The sequence below is a fragment of the Staurois parvus genome, unplaced genomic scaffold, assembly GCF_062004578.1.
Source record: "Staurois parvus isolate SC_StPar_1 unplaced genomic scaffold, SC_StPar_1.0 ptg001021l, whole genome shotgun sequence".
NCBI lineage: Eukaryota > Metazoa > Chordata > Amphibia > Anura > Ranidae > Staurois > Staurois parvus.
The window spans coordinates 125,001-141,965 of record NW_028318817.1 but is presented as its reverse complement, the minus strand read 5'-3'; the positions used below and the strand labels follow the sequence as shown (position 1 = coordinate 141,965).

General features: G+C 48.2%; 1 protein-coding gene across 1 annotated transcript in view; it reads right to left on the bottom strand.

Annotated features, from left to right (window-relative positions):
- Positions 1 to 16,965, bottom strand: part of LOC149441158 (proline-rich transmembrane protein 2-like) — a 54,936-nt gene that overhangs the window by 4,183 nt on the left and 33,788 nt on the right. The gene's annotated exons all lie outside the window — the stretch shown is intronic.

Below are 16,965 nucleotides of genomic sequence, written 5' to 3'. Positions count from 1 at the left end.
ATATTACATCTAATATGATGTTTAGGTAAAGATTATTATTATTATTATTATTATTAATAAACAGGATTTATATAGCACCAACAGTTTACTCAGCACTTTACCATGGACTGCGATCCACTGAAACATTAGATGGACCTCTGTAGGTCCCAGTTAAAATATTTTGTTCCAAGTGTAGTTTAGATAAAATGGACTACAGTCTATAGAAATGTTGGATGGACCTCTCTAGGCGCCAACGGAAATATGACATCTCGAGTATAGTTTCAGTAAAGATGGACTACAATCTATCAAAATGCTGGTATGACATCTCAACCGTAGTTTCAGCAAAAATGGACTGCAATCCATCAAAATGTTCTTTGGACCTCTCTAGGCCACAAAGGAAATATGACATTTCTACTGTGGTTTAGGTAAAGATGAAATGTGATCCATCAAAACATTGGCTGGACCTCTCTAGACTCCAATGGTAAGATGACATCACAAATAGTTTATGTAAAGATGGAGTATGACCTATCAAGGTGTTGGATGGACCTCTCTAGGCCCCAGTGGAATATTACATCTCATATGTTGTTTAGGTAAAGATGGACTGCGATCCACTGAAACATTGGATGGACCTCTCTAGATCCCAGTGAAAATATTTTGTTTCAAGTGTAGTTTAGATAAAATGGACTACAGTCTATAGAAATGTTGGATGGACCTCTCTAGGCGCCAATGGAAATATGACATCTCGAGTATACTTTCAGTAAAGATGGACTACAATCTATCGAAATGCTGGTATGACATCTCAACTGTAGTTTCAGCAAAGATGGACTGCAATCCATCCAAACAATAGATGGACACTTCTTGGCCCGAATGAAAATATGACATCGCAAGTATTGATTAGGTAAAGATGGACTCCAATCCATCAAAATGTTATTTGGACCTCTCTAGGCCACAAAGGAAATATGACATTTCTAGTGTGGTTTAGGTAAAGATGAAATGTGATCCATCAAAACATTGGCTGGACCTCTCCAGACTCCAATGGTAAGATGACATCACAAATAGTTTATGTAAAGATGGAGTATGACCTATCAAAGTGTTGGATGATCCTCTCTAGGCCCCAGTGGAATATTACATCCAGGGGCGGACTGACCATTTGGAAACTCGGGCGCTGCCTGAGAGTCCGGGGTCAGTAGGGGGCCCCATGAGATGCCCCTGGTACCTTTTTCATAGGCTTTTTTGAGTTTGGGCAAGGACACAGGGGCCCCATGATCCCCTATTGCCCGGGGGCCCCATGGGTTGTCAGTCCGCCCCTGCCTCCCACCAATACCAATGATGGGGCACTATTTCTTCCACCAGTATCTATAATGGGGCAGTATTTCTTTCACTGACACCAATGATGGGGCACTATACCTCCCACTGATACCAATGATGGGGCACTATTCCCCCCACCAACACTAATGATAGGGTACTATTCCTCCCACCAATACAAACAACGGGGCATTATCCCTCCTCCTACTGACCACCAATCCTGAGGAATTGTTTACTCCCACAGACGCTGGGGAATTTTCTGCTCCCACTGGCCACAGTTCGGCCCCTCTAATGTCTGAAGGACAGTAGACTGGCCCTTTGCTTAGAAAGTTTGGAGACCCCCGCTCTAATGGCTATAATGTAGTTCTGTCTCCTGATTTACCGCAATCAGAAAATAACGCATTATGGCCATTAGATGGCGCTAGCGATCACAGGAATTCAACATATCAAGCAAAATACAGTCAGAACTCAGGGTGGCTGGGGGAATACTTGAGATATTCACCCAAAATGTGTTTTTTTTTCCGATTTGTTGGACGTTATTTTATTTTATTTTTTTCGATTTGTTGGACATGTTATTTATATTTCTTTATTTCAGGTACTTACATAGCGCCGTCAGTTTACGCAGCACTTTGCATATATATATTGTACATTCACATCAGACATTATACCCTAATGTGCACTATAATACTGGCAACTGATTTTGAGCTTAGGCAAACTAGGCTACATTTACTACAAAGTCATGTGGTGACCCAGTTTTGGGCCCCAACCCATAGTTTAGGAAACACTGCTTAAAATGTTACTAAACCCTGGACCCTGCATTCACTATATCCGCTCTCCCCAGACCCTGCATTCACTATATCTGCTCTCCCCGGACCCTGCATTCACTATATCCGCTCTCCCCGGACCCCGCATTCACTATATCCGCTCTCCCCGGACCCTGCATTCACTATATCTGCTCTCCCCGGACCCTGCATTCACTATATCCGCTCTCCCTGGACCCCGCATTCACTATATCTGCTCTCCCCGGACCCTGCATTCACTATATCCGCTCTCCCCGGACCCTGCATTCACTATATCCGCTCTCCCTGGACCCCGCATTCACTATATCTGCTCTCCCCGGACCCCGCATTCACTATATCCGCTCTCCCCGGACCCTGCATTCACTATATCTGCTCTCCCCGGATCCCGCATTCACTATATCCGCTCTCCCCGGACACGACATTCACTATATCTGCTCTCCTCGGACCCGCCTTCACTATATCCGGTCTCCCCGGACCCCGCATTCACTATATCCGCTCTCCCCGGACCCTGCATTCACTACATCAGCTCTCCCCGGACCCCGCATTCACTATATCTGCTCTCCTCGGACTCTGCATTCACTATATCCGGTCTCTCCGGACCCCGCATTCACTATATCCGGTCTCCCCGGACCCCGCTTTCACTATATCCGGTCTCCCCGGACCCCGCATTCACTATATCCACTCTCCCCGGACCCCGCATTCACTATATCTGCGCTCCCCGGACCCCGCATTCACTATATCAGCTCTCCCCGGACCCCGCATTCACTATATCCACTCTCCCCAGACCCTGCATTCACTACAGTATATCCGCTCTCCCCGAACTCTACATTCACTATATCCGGTCTCCCTGGACCCCGCATTCACTATATCCGCTCTCCCCGGACCCCGCATTCACTATATCTGCTCTCCCCGGACCCCCCCATTCACTATATCCGCTCTCCCCGGACCCCGCATTCACTATATCCAGTCTCCCCGGACCCTGCATTCACTATATCCGCTCTCCCCGGACCCTGCATTCACTATATCCGCTCTCCCCGGACTCTGCATTCACTATATCCGCTCTCCCCGGACCTTGCATTCACTATATCCGATCTCCCCGGACCCCGCATTCACTATATCCGCTCTCCCCGGACCCCGCATTCACTATATCTGCTCTCCCTGGACCCTGCATTCACTATATCCACTCTCCCCGGACCCTGCATTCACTATATCCACTCTCCCCGGACCCCCCATTCACTATATCCGGTCTCCCCGGACCCTGCATTCACTACATCAGCTCTCCCCGGACCCCGCATTCACTATATCTGCTCTCCTCGGACCCTGCATTCACTATATCCGGTCTCTCCGGACCCCGCATTCACTATATCCGGTCTCCCCGGACCCCGCTTTCACTATATCCGGTCTCCCCGGACCCCGCATTCACTATATCCACTCTCCCCGGACCCCGCATTCACTATATCCACTCTCCCCAGACCCTGCATTCACTACAGTATATCCGCTCTCCCCGAACTCTACATTCACTATATCCGGTCTCCCTGGACCCCGCATTCACTATATCCGGTCTCCCCGGACCCTGCATTCACTATATCTGGTCTCCCCGGACCCCGCATTCACTATATCCGCTCTCCCCGGACCCCGCATTCACTATATCCGCTCTCCCCGGACCCTGCATTCACTATATCCGCTCTCCCCGGACCCCGCATTCACTATATCTGCTCTCCCCGGACCCCCCCATTCACTATATCCGCTCTCCCCGGACCCCGCATTCACTATATCCGCTCTCCCCGGACCCTGCATTCACTATATCCAGTCTCCCCGGACCCTGCATTCACTATATCCGCTCTCCCCGGACCCTGCATTCACTATATCCGCTCTCCCCGGACTCTGCATTCACTATATCCGCTCTCCCCGGACCCCACATTCACTATATCTGGTCTCCCCGGACCCCCCATTCACTATATCCGCTCTCCCCGGACCCTGCATTCACTATATCCGCTCACCCTGGACCCTGCATTCACTATATCTGGTCTCCCCGGACCCTGCATTCACTATATCTGGTCTCCCACAGTACACACACCATGGAAATGCAATTATTTTAGTACATATAAACTGCTAAATACCTTTTCTCATCAGCAGTTAGAGCAGTCTTGTGACTTCTATCAGTGTCCAGCAGCGCACTGGTTAATCTTGTAGGAGGAGTTTTCATTCTGCTCTGACTGTCCTATGAGGCTGCATAACCCCTAACACTCTGTCTGGGCAGTGCTGATTGGTCCTGAGTGCTGATCACATGCACCCTCCCAAAGAAATAAATAGCTCTCTAGCAATACACACCAAACTGAGCATGTGCAGAGTGTCCCATTGTCTGCGCTCTATCAGCAGATGAAATGGGGAACATGGAAAAAGGGGAGGATCAGAGAAGACAGGATCAAACAGCCTTTTTACATAACGCAGAGGATTAGCCCCTTAGGTCCCACAGTGAGTATAACAAGCATGCTTTACTGCATCTACAGACTGATTGTTCTGTTGGGGGTTTAGTAACACTTTAAGGGTCTGTTCACACCAGAGGTTTGGGTTGCACTGGGCAGCTTTGGCCAACTTAGATAAGACAATAAGCCTTGTTAACTATCACCGAGTTCAGACCAGTGCGCTGCTGTTCCGGGGACTCCTGTTGACAAAGAGCTCCCTTTAAGGATTATACTTTTCCCCTATTGGTGGGTTCAGGGCTCGGCCAGCTTGGCTTTACAATGTGCAGGTTACTATGTGACGTCCTGTATTATATTATCACTGGTATGGAACGTTTTCTGAGAATATAACTTGTAAGAGGTGTTAGGACGGGTTCAGTGTCTGCCGCCAGGTGCCCCCACCTAAGATATATATGGGGCTGCTCCAAAATACAGGGAGTTCTGCCAGAGGGGAAAAATGGACACCCGAGGGCGCTTCTAAGTGTAGCAAGTTATTGTTTATTAATAAAAACAGTGACCCCGGCTGAACTGCAGCAATCCAGGAAGGCAGAGAGAAGCCGCTTCCAGCACAACACCAACGCCAGTCTGACAGGCTGGGAATATTTCACTTAACACACAGCTTGAGGCTATGGAATGAAGAGCGGGGCGCTCCGGCCTGACAGGCTATAACAGCAGGAATGAAGAGCGGGGCGCTCCGGTTCGACAGGCTATAACAGCAGGAATGAAGAGCGGGGCGCTCCGGTCTGACTGGCTATGACAGCAGGAATGAAGAGCGGGGCGCTCCGGTCGGACAGGCTATGACAGCAGGAATGAAGAGCGGGGCGCTCCGGCCCGACAGGCTATGACAGCAGGAATGAAGAGCGGGGCGCTCCAGTCCGACAGGCTATGACTAGAGATGAGCGAATCGAACCAGGCGAACCGGAATTCGATACGAATTTCAGGAAAAATTCGATTCGCGTCGAATCCGAATATTTGCCTACTTCGGGTGCGCGAATCGGATTTTTCCCGATCAGCCGGCAAAAGTGTCCCTGCAGAGAGCTCCGCTATTTCTGACAGTTCTCTGACAGAAGGAACACATGTACAGCGGTTGAAACATTGTATCTATTAGTTTCCATTTAGGATACAGATGTTTCAACCGCTGTACATGTGAAGAAGCTGTCAGAGAACTGTCAGAAATAGAGGAACTCTGCACATACACTTTTTGCCGGTTTGGAATTCTTATTTTCATCCTACTTCTTCTTCTTCTTCTACTTCTTCATCCTCATCCTCAGAAGAAGAAGAAGAGGATGAGGATGAAGAAGAAGAAGAAGAAGTAGGATGAAAATAAGAATAATTCCAAGCCGGCAAAAAGTGTATCTGCAGAGCTCCTCTAAGTGTATCTGCAGAATGTCATTTATGGAAACAAATAGATACAATGTTTCAACCGCTGTATGGAGTGAATGTCCCAGAACTGTCAGAAATAGACAGAAACTGTCACAGAACTGTCCTTCTTCTCATCCTTCTCCTTCTTCTCATCCTTCTTCTCATCCTTCTCCTTCTTCTCATCCTTCTCCTTCTTCTCATCCTTCTTCTCATCCTTCTCCTTCTTCTCATCCTTCTCCTTCTCCTTCTTCTCATCCTTCTCCTTCTTCTCATCCTTCTTCTCATCCTTCTTCTCATCCTTCTCCTTCTTCTCATCCTTCTTCTCATCCTTCTTCTCATCCTTCTCCTTCTTCTCATCCTTCTCCTTCTCCTTCTTCTCATCCTTCTCCTTCTCCTTCTTCTCATCCTTCTCCTTCTCCTTCTTCTCATCCTTCTCCTTCTTCTCATCCTTCTCCTTCTCCTTCTTCTCATCCTTCTCCTTCTCCTTCTCCTTCTTCTCATCCTTCTCCTTCTTCTCATCCTTCTCCTTCTCCTTCTCCTTCCTCATCTCCAAGGGCATTTAAATTAAAGGTACAGTGTTCTGCACTAATTTAAAGGCTCTCTGAAGCCTAGAAACCCTTTTTATAAGTTAACTTCGTAGCGAATTAATTCGCATCGAATCGAATTTCTTCCTGGAATTCGCCGAATCAGCCGAATCGAATTTTTGAAAAATTCGCTCATCTCTACCTATGACAACAGGAATGAAGAGCGGGGTGCTCCGGTCCGACAGGCTATGACAGCAGGAATGAAGAGCGGGGTGCTCCGGTCCGTCAGGCTATGACAACAGGAATGAAGAGCGGGGCGCTCCGGTCCGACAGGCTATGACAACAGGAATGAAGAGCGGGGCGCTCCAGTCCGACAGGCTATGACATCAGGAATGAAGAGCGGAGCGCTCCGGTCCGACAGGCTATGACATCAGGAATGAAGAGCGGGGTGCTCCGGTCCAACAGGCTATGACAGCAGGAATGAAGAGCAGGATCTTGTGCCAACTGCCCCACCTCAACCTCAAGGGATCGCACTCTCGGTACAGGTGCCATTCACAGAATGCCTTGTATTTTTCTGAGTGAATGCAAGGCGTTCTCTGATTGGACAAGGTGGAAACTGAGACATCACCAAGTGCAGTGCAAAGGGTTGGATGCCATGGTGTAAAGCAGGACGCCACTGGACTCTAGAGCAGTGGAGACGTGTTCTCTGGAGTGACCAATCACACTTCTCTGACAATCTGATGGACGTGTCTGAGTTTGGCAGTTGCCAGGAGAACGGTACTTGCCTGACTGCATTGTGCCAAGTGTACAGTTTGGGGGGATTATGGTGTGGGGGTGTTCCTCAGGGGTTGGACTTGGCCCCCTAGTTCCAGTGAAGGGAACTCTTAAGGCGACATTTTGGACAATTTCATGCTCCCAACTTTGTGGGAGGAGTTTGGGGATGGCCCCTTCCTGTTCCAACATGACTGCCCCCCAGTGCACAATGCAAGGTCCATACAGACATGGAGGAGCCAGTTTGGGGTGGAGGAACTTGACTGGCCTGCACAGAGTCCTGACCTCAACCCCATAGAACACCTTTGGGATGAATTAGAGCGGAGACTGCGAGCCAGGCCTCCTCCCCCGACATCAGTGCCTGACCTCACAAATGAGTCTCCCTTACATCAGGGTCACCATCAGAGTCCACTCTAAAATCGGGGTCATCATCAGAGTACCCCTTTACATCAGGCCCCCCCCAATATCAGGGTCCCCCCTTACATTAAGGTTGCCATCAGAGCCCCCCTTACATCAGGATCAACCTCAGAGTCCACCATTACATCAGAGCCCCCCCCCCCCTTACATCAGGGTCCCCATCAGAGTCCCCTTTAAACCAAGGTCCCCATCAGAGTCCCCTTTAAACCAAGGTCCCATCAGAGTCCCCTTTAAACCAAGGTCCCCATCAGAGTCCCCTTTAAACCAAGGTCCCATCAGAGTCCCCTTTAAACCAAGGTCCCCATCAGAGTCTCCTTTAAACCAAGGTGCCCATCAGAGTCCCCTTTAAACCAAGGTCCCCATCAGAGTCCACTTCAATCCAAGGTCCCCAACAGAGTCCCATTTAAACCAAGGTCCCCATCAGAGTCCCCTTTAAACCAAGGTCCCCATCAGAGTCCCCTTTAAACCAAGGTCCCCATCAGAGTCTCCTTTAAACCAAGGTCCCCATCAGAGTCCCCTTTAAACCAAGGTCCCCATCAGAGTCTCCTTTAAGCCAAGGTCCCCATCAGAGTCCCCTTTAAACCAAGGTCCCCATCAGAGTCTCCTTTAAACCAAGGTCCCCATCAGAGTCCCCTTAAACCAAGGTCCCCATCAGAGTCCCCTTAAACCAAGGTCCCCATCAAAGTCTCCTTTAAACCAAGGTCCCCATCAAAGTCTCCTTTAAACCAAGGTCCCCATCAAAGTCTCCTTTAAACCAAGGTCCCCATCAGAGTCCCTCTTACATCAGAAGAGGAGACCATAACCTCTGCTGACCTTCTCCTTAGTCAGTGCACATTGAGGATATGTCAGTGTCCCATCTGCAGGCCGGATGGCACCTTGTAGCGGGTCATAGTTTGGAGACCCCAATGTTAGGATGACACTTTGTAACGTTTTGTTTCACCTTCCTCTGGATCAGCTGAGGGTCTCCAACTCGATGGACCAGCTGAGGGTCTCCAACTCGATGGATCAGCTGAGGGTCTCCAACTCGATGGATCAGCTGAGGGTCTCCAACTCGATGGATCAGCTGAGGGTCTCCAACTCGATGGATCAGCTGGGGGTCTCCAACTCGATGGATCAGCTGGGGGTCTCCAACTCGATGGATCAGCTGAGGGTCTCCAACTCGATGGATCAGCTGAGGGTCTCCAACTCGATGGATCAGCTGGGGGTCTCCAACTCGATGGATCAGCTGGGGATCTCCAACTCGATGGATCAGCTGAGGGTCTCCAACTCGATGGATCAGCTGAGGGTCTCCAACTCGATGGATCAGCTGAGGGTCTCCAACTCGATGGATGAGCTGAGGGTCTCCAACTCGATGGATCAGCTGAGGGTCTCCAACTCGATGGATGAGCTGAGGGTCTCCAACTCGATGGATCAGCTGAGGGTCTCCAACTCGATGGATCAGCTGAGGGTCTCCAACTCGATGGATCAGCTGAGGGTCTTCAACTCGATGGATCAGCTGAGGGTCTCCAACTCGATGGACGTGACTTCTATCTATATGGCTGCGGTCACCATGATGAGCAGGATGCCATAGGAGGGCCTTTCCAAGTGACACTGGTGCCCCACCAAGGGACATGCTGGACCGCTGCGGCTCCATTCCCAGGGCATCCCCACCTGCTGGCCGCCAGCTCCAACGTGTCATCAACAAACTTTATTCACTGCTAACCAGATTTCCCCCGAGCCTCAGACCCGCTTGCTGCACATAACTGAAGAGGAAGCTGAATTATTCTCCGATTAAATATTAAACGCATATCAAGCCATTAACATCCTCTTTCCCAGCAACACCAAACCACAGCGAGGCCTCTTTACAAAACAGCTTCAGTCACAAGACGGAGCAACATAGGTGTGCAGAGGCCACGCTTGAAGCTGACGTTAAATCAGCCTCTATACTGCCTTCCCTGGTTTCTTCTTTCCTCTCTCGTCAGCATGCTAGTAACATTTTTAAAAAGAAACCCTGTCTTCATTACATTCCTTATATCAGTTCCAGTGCTGTCATCACCAGGTCTCTGTGCTTCTCTATGCATTGCAGGCAGATCATGGCTGGTGGGGGGCTGGCAAAGTGCAGTACACAGCTTCCGGAAAATATCACATCTCCCTGCCTCAGTAGTGCTCTCAAGAACCAAAAAAAAAAAAAATCTGAGAACTGCCTTACAAGCTGTTCTTCCCACAAGACTGTTGGTGGCAAATCCCAGCTGTCAAAATGACAGCAGAGGAGAGGATACAGTCACTGCTGTGTAAAACTAATGGCTGCCATACACTATACAATTTTCTTACAATTTTCTGCCCAATTTCCTTTAGATTTACCTTCAACTATGTAACACAAGGGCCCGCCTGATTGGATACAACTGAAAGTGTTGTTAGGTGTGACCTCCTATTATACGGTTTTTGGTAAATCTAAAGCAAAATTCTCAAGAAAATTGTACAATGTATGGGCAGCCTAAGCCTCTGAAAAGTCTTCGAAGCTGCGGAGCGTAGGCGCCTGCTCTTTGTGGCTCCGCCCCCTGCACCGCCTTTATGGCGCATGCGCACAAAGGCCGAAGGGCCGTGCCCGGCTGTAGCGTCCTGGTGGAGCCCTCTGGCACATCTGGACGGGGTCATTCCCGCTCGTGCGCAAAGACTGGGACGTTTGGTGATTTGCATGTTACCTGTGTTTGCCCATGTGCCAAGAAACCCCATGTATGTGCCGATGTATGGGGAGACCTACGTGTGCGCAGATATGATGAAAGGCTGTCGGGATCTTAAGCCCTGCATGTGCATGCGCAAAATCCCGGAGGAGGGCGGAGGGGGCGGGGCCAGATGTCATTCTCTCCTAGACCTAACCACTGACTACCCTCAGTTAACCCTCATTAAGGGCTCGTTCAAACTTGACTTTATTTCCAACTCTTGCCAAACGCCCCCTATAGCGTTTGACAAGTGTTGGGCCGGCGTTTGTGAAGCGTTTTCAACGCTCCAAAAATGGAGTTACTCTTTATCGCCAAATAAACGGGCCCTTAGCAGAAATGTGAAGATTGTTCCGGACCGGAAAGGTTTGCAGAGCTGAGAGAGCTGAACTGGTTAAGGATGGAAGTCAATCATCCGGCTCCCCAATTCATCAGTGACATGTCGGCAAATATCGCCTCGCCGTTCCCGATACGCACATAGGACGCTCACGCACTGGCAGATGAGTCACACAGACCCACACAGGCAGTAGGCACCGCGTTACAGGACTAGTATAGCTGTGTCATTGTCAAACAGATGGACGCGGGAATGAGATAATCCGTAGGCTCCATCCGGGAAAAACGTTTTTACAGAAAACGTTGACAGATTTAGCCTCTCTCATGTCCCTTGAATCCTTGGGAGTATAAACATGAAGGTTCAGGTAAGCGCAGCATTTGTGTTTATGTCTTCAGATGACCCGGCTGTGCCTACATGTTCAACCGCCCTTCCCCCGTTGGCAATGGCCTGCTTAGGGGACACCTACAGTGCCTTGAAAAAGTCTTCCTCCCCCATGAAATGTTTATTATTTATTTATTTATTTATTTTAGGTATTTCTATAGCGCCGCCAGTTTATGCAGCGCTTTAGATATATATTGTACATTCACATTGGTCCCTAACCCTCAAGGGGTGTACAATCTAAGGTCCCTAAACCTCAAGGGGCGTACAATCTAAGGTCCCTAACCCTCAAGGGGCGTACAATCTAAGGTCCCTAAACCTCAAGGGGCGTACAATCTAAGGTCCCTAACCCTCAAGGGGCGTACAATCTAAGGTCCCTAAACCTCAAGGGGCGTACAATCTAAGGTCCCTAACCCTCAAGGGGCGTACAATCTAAGGTCCCTAACCCTCAAGGGGCGTACAATCTAAGGTCCCTAACCCTCAAGGGGCGTACAATCTAAGGTCCCCAACCCTCAAGGAGCGTACAATCTAAGGTCCCTAATCCTCAAGGGGCGTACAATCTAAGGTCCCTAACCCTCAAGGGGCGTACAATCTAAGGTCCCTAACCCTCAAGGAGCGTACAATCTAAGGTCCCTAACCCTCAAGGGGCGTACAATCTGAGGTCCCTAACCCTCAAGGAGCGTACAATCTAAGGTCCCCAACCCTCAAGGAGCGTACAATCTAAGGTCCCTAACCCACATTCATACCCTCAAGGAGCGTACAATCTAAGGTCCCTAACCCTCAAGGGGCGTACAATCTAAGGTCCCCAACCCTCAAGGAGCGTACAATCTAAGGTCCCTAACCTTCAAGGGGCGTACAATCTAAGGTCCCTAACCCTCAAGGAGCGTACAATCTAAGGTCCCCAACCCTCAAGGAGCGTACAATCTAAGGTCCCTAACCCACATTCATACATACACATACTAGGGCCAATTTAGACAGGAGCCAATTCACCTACCAGCATGTCTTTGGAGTGTGGGAGGAAACCGGAGTACCCGGAGGAAACCCACACAGGTACAGGGAGAACATGTTCCACATTTTGTCATGTTACAACCAAAAATGTCAATGTATTTTATTGGGATTTGTTGTGATGGACCGACACAAAGTGGCACATAATTGTGAAGTGGAAGGAAAATGAGAAATGGTTTTCAAACCTTTTACAAATAAATATCTGAAAAGTGTGGTGTGCATTTGTGTTCAGCCCCCTTTACTCTGATACCCCTGACTAAAATCTAGTGGAACCAATTGCCTTCAGATGTCACCTAACTAGTAAATAGAGTCTCACTGTGTGTCATGTCATCTCAGTATAAATCCAGCTGTTCTGTGAAGCCCTCAGAGGTTTTTTAGAGAACATTAGTGAACAAATAGCATCATGAAGGCCAAGGAACACACCAGACAGGTCAGGGATAAAGTTGTGGAGACGTTTAAAGCAGGGTTAGGTTATAAAATAAAAAATCTCCCAAGCTCTGACCATCTCACGGAGCACTGTTCAATCCATCGTCCAAAAATGGAAATAGTATGGCACAACTGCAAACCTACCAAGACATGGCCGTCCACCTAAACTAACAGGCCGGGCAAGGAGAGCATTCATCAGTGAAGCAGCCGAGAGGCCCATGGGAACTCTGGAGGATCTGCAGAGATCCACAGCTCAGGTGGGAGAATCTGTCCACAGGACAACTATTAGTCGTGCACTCCACAAATCTGGCCTTTATGGAAGAGTGACAAGAAGAAAGCCATTGTTGGAAGAAAGCCATAAGAAGTCCCATGTGCAGTTTGGGAGAAGCCATATGTGGAAGAAGGGGCTCTGGTCAGAGGAGACCAAAATGGAACTTTTTGACCTAAAAGCAAAATGCTATGTGTGGCGGAAAACTAACACTGCACATCACCCTGAACACACCATCCCCACCGTGAAACATGGTGGTGGCAGCATCATGTGATGGGGATGCTTTTCTTCAGCAGGGACAGGGGAGCTGGTCAGAGTTGATGGGAAGATGGATGGAGCCAAATACAGGGCAATCTTAGAAGAAAACCTGTTAGCGTCTGCAAAAGACTTGAGACCGGGGCGGAGGTTCCCCTTCCAGCAGGACAACGACCCGAAACATCCAGCCAGAGCTACAATGGAATGGTTGCGATCAAAGCATATTCATGTGTTAGAATGGCCCAGTCATAGTCCAGACCTAAATCCAATGCAGAATCTGTGGCCAGACCTGAAAATTGCTGTTCCCAGACGCTCTCCATCCAATCTGACAGAGCTTGAGCGATTCCGCAAAGAATGGGCAGAAATGTCCCTCTCTAGATGTGCAAAGAGACATCCCCAAAAAGACTTGCAGCTAGAATTGCTGACAAAGGGGGTCCTACAAAGTTTTGACTCCGGGGGGCCAAATACAAATGCTGCCACACTTTTCACAGATTTATTTGTAACAAATGTTGGAAACCATTTCTCATTTTCCTTCCACTTCACAATTATCTGCCATTTTGTGTCGGTCCATCACATCCAATCCCGATAAATACATTGTAACGTGACAACATGGGGGACATTTCAGGGGGAGGAAGACTTTTTCAAGGCACTGTATGCTGAGACAAATATGGAACCTGTCATTTCTGACCACTTCAAATTCCAGTTGGATAGCTGCCTCTGACTCTAAAAATGCAAATAGAGGATCAAGTGCAACCAAAGTAGTCTGTGTGGCCCCCACGTGCTTGTATGCATGCCTGACAACATCGGGGCATGCTCCTAATGAGACCACAGATAGTGTCCTGGGGGATTTCCTCCCAGATCTGGACCAGGGCATCACTGAGCTCCTGGACAGTCTGAGATGCAACCTGGCGGCGTCGGATGGACCGAAACATGACATCCCAGAGGCGTTCTATTGGATTTAGGTCAGGTGAGCGTGGGGGCCATTCAATGGTATCAATTTCTTCATCCTCCAGGAACTGCCTGCATACTCTCCCCACATGAGGTTGGGCATTGTCGTGCACCAGGAGGAACCCAGGACCCACCGCACCAGGAGGAACCCAGGACCCACTGCACCAGGAGGAACACAGGACCCATCGCACCAACAGGAACACAGGACCCACTGCACCAGGAGGAACCCAGGACCCACTGCACCAGGAGGAACCCAGGACCCACTGCACCAGTGTAGGGTCTGACAATGGGTCCAAGGATTTCATCCCCATACCTCATGGCAGTCAGGGTGCCATTGTCTAGCCTGTAGAGGTCTGTGTGTCCCTCCATGGAGATGCCTCCCCAGACCATCACTGACCCACCACCAAAACGGTCATGCTGAACCATGTTTCAGGCAGTAGAACGTTCTCCACGGCTTCTCCAGACCCCTTCATGTCTGTCACATGTGCTCAGGGGGAACCTGCTCTCATCTGTGAAAAGCACAGGGTGCCAGTGGTGGACCTGCCAATTCTGGGGTTCAATGGCAAATGCCAATCCAGCTCTATGGTGCCGGGCAGTGAGCACAGGGCCCACTAGAGGACGTCGGGCCCTCGGGCCACCCTCATGAAGTCTGTTACTGGTTGGTCAGAGACATTCACACCAGTGGCCTGCTGGAGGTCATTTTGTAGGGCTCTGGCAGGGCTCATCCTGTTCCTCCTTGCACAAAGGAGCAGATACCAGTCCTGCTGATGGGTTAAGAATCTTCTACGGCCCTGTCCAGCTCTCCTAGAGGAACTGCCTGTCTCCTGGAATCTCCTCCATGCTCTTGAAACTGTGCTGGGAGACACAGCAAACCTTCTGGCAATGGAACGTATTGATGTGCCATCCTGGAGGAGTTAAACTACCTGTGCAAACTCTGTAGGGTCCAGGTATGGCCTCATGCTACCAGTAGTGACACTGACCCCAGCCAAATGCAAAACTAGTGAAAAACAGTCAGAAAAGATGAGTAGGGAAAAAAAATGTCAATGGCCTCCACCTGGAAAACCATTCCTGTTTTGGGGGTCGTCTCATTGTTGCCCATCTAGTGCACCTGTTGTTAATTTCATATCCCAGGAGTTTAATTGACTTGATGCTATACTCTGATTTAAAAGTGTCCCTTTAATTATGTGTCTATTTTTTTATAAGTATTTTTTGGGGAGGAAAATCTATAGAAACTATAGATAGAAAAACCTTTTTTCACAAACCATAGCAAAATGCCTCCATCCAAAACAAATTGCATTCATAAATGAAAAGCAAAAAAAGACCAGAATATTCCAGCATTACATATAGAAAACATTACAGTGTAATCCTTCCCATCCTCCTTGTCTGAAAAAAGAGACAAAAAAAAAAGTGTGCAATCTTTTTATTCCCATAGTTCTAAGTGCGATTCTACAGTGAAAATTGTATCGGGTTTTTATTTAGTAACTTCACTTCCCCATAAAAAATGAATGAAGAAGAGATGGCTGGTAGAGCGGACTGAGCCGTCGGGGGGCGCCCAGTAGTGAATAATTTAGGGTGTGCTGTGGTGGACCTGCCAGCCTCGGCTCTGAGCACCGCCTGAGCCACCCGCCTGTCCAGAGGGCTGGGTGTGGCTGGGTAGTGTGGGGGGGAGTGATGAGTGCAACTGGGGGGGGGTTGGCAGGTGCTGCACAGATGACCTGCAGCTGGGGGGGTGACAGGTGCTGCACAGTTGACCTGTAGCTGGGGGGGGGGGTGGCAGTTGCTGCACAGATAACCTGCAGCTGGGGGGGTGACAGGTGCTGCATCGAGGACCTGCAGCTGGGGGGGGGGGTTATTGTTCTTGCACAGGTGACCAGGGGCGGACTGACCATTTGGAAACTCGGACACTGCCTGAGGGCTCGGGGTCAGTAGGGGGCCCCGTGAGATGTCCCTGGTACCTAATTCATAAGCGTTTTTGAGTGTGGCCAAGGACACAGGGGCCCCATGATCCCCTATTGCCTGGGGGCCCCATGAGTTGTCAGTCCGCCCCTGCAGGTAACAGGTACTGCACGGGTGACCCAACCCACAGCCAGCTGACAGAAGATGGAAAGAGATTTAACAAGAGCAGAGGTTTTGCTAGAGAATAAATGGAGACTAATTGGCAAAGATATGACAAGAGAGAAGGAGCGGGTCCTATGTGTGTCTATATATCTGTCACACTTCACTGACTCCCGACAACCACCGCCATCCCTCCACGCTCCACTGGATCTCTGACGTGACATCGCCCAGCGAAAGCGCTCTCACCCGCCTAACGAGACTCAGAGAGGACCAACTCTGTATATTTATCTGCCTACTGTATCTATCTATTATCTATCTATCTATTATCTATTATATATATTATCTATCTATTATCTATCTATCTATTATCTATCTATCTATTATCTATCTATTATCTATCTATCTATTATCTATCTATCTATTATCTATCTATTATCTATCTATCTATCTATCTATCTATTATATATATTATCTATCTATTATCTATCTATCTATCTATCTATTATATATATTATCTATCTATTATCTATCTATCTATCTTATATATATCTATTATCTATCTATCTATCTATCTATCTATCTATCTATTATCTATCTATCTATCTATCTATCTATCTATCTATCTATCTATCATCTATCTATTATCTATCTATCTATCTATCTATCTATCTATCTATCTATCTATCTATTATATATATTATCTATCTATCTATCTATCTATCTATTATCTATCTATCTATTATCTATCTATTATCTATCTATCTATCTATCTATTATATATATTATCTATCTATTATCTATCTATCTATCTATTATATATATTATCTATCTATTATCTATCTATCTATCTTATATATATCTATTATCTATCTATCTATTATCTATCTATCTATCTATCTATCTATCTATCTATCTATCTATCTATCTATCTATCTATCTATTATATATATTATCTATCTATCATCTATCTATTATCTATC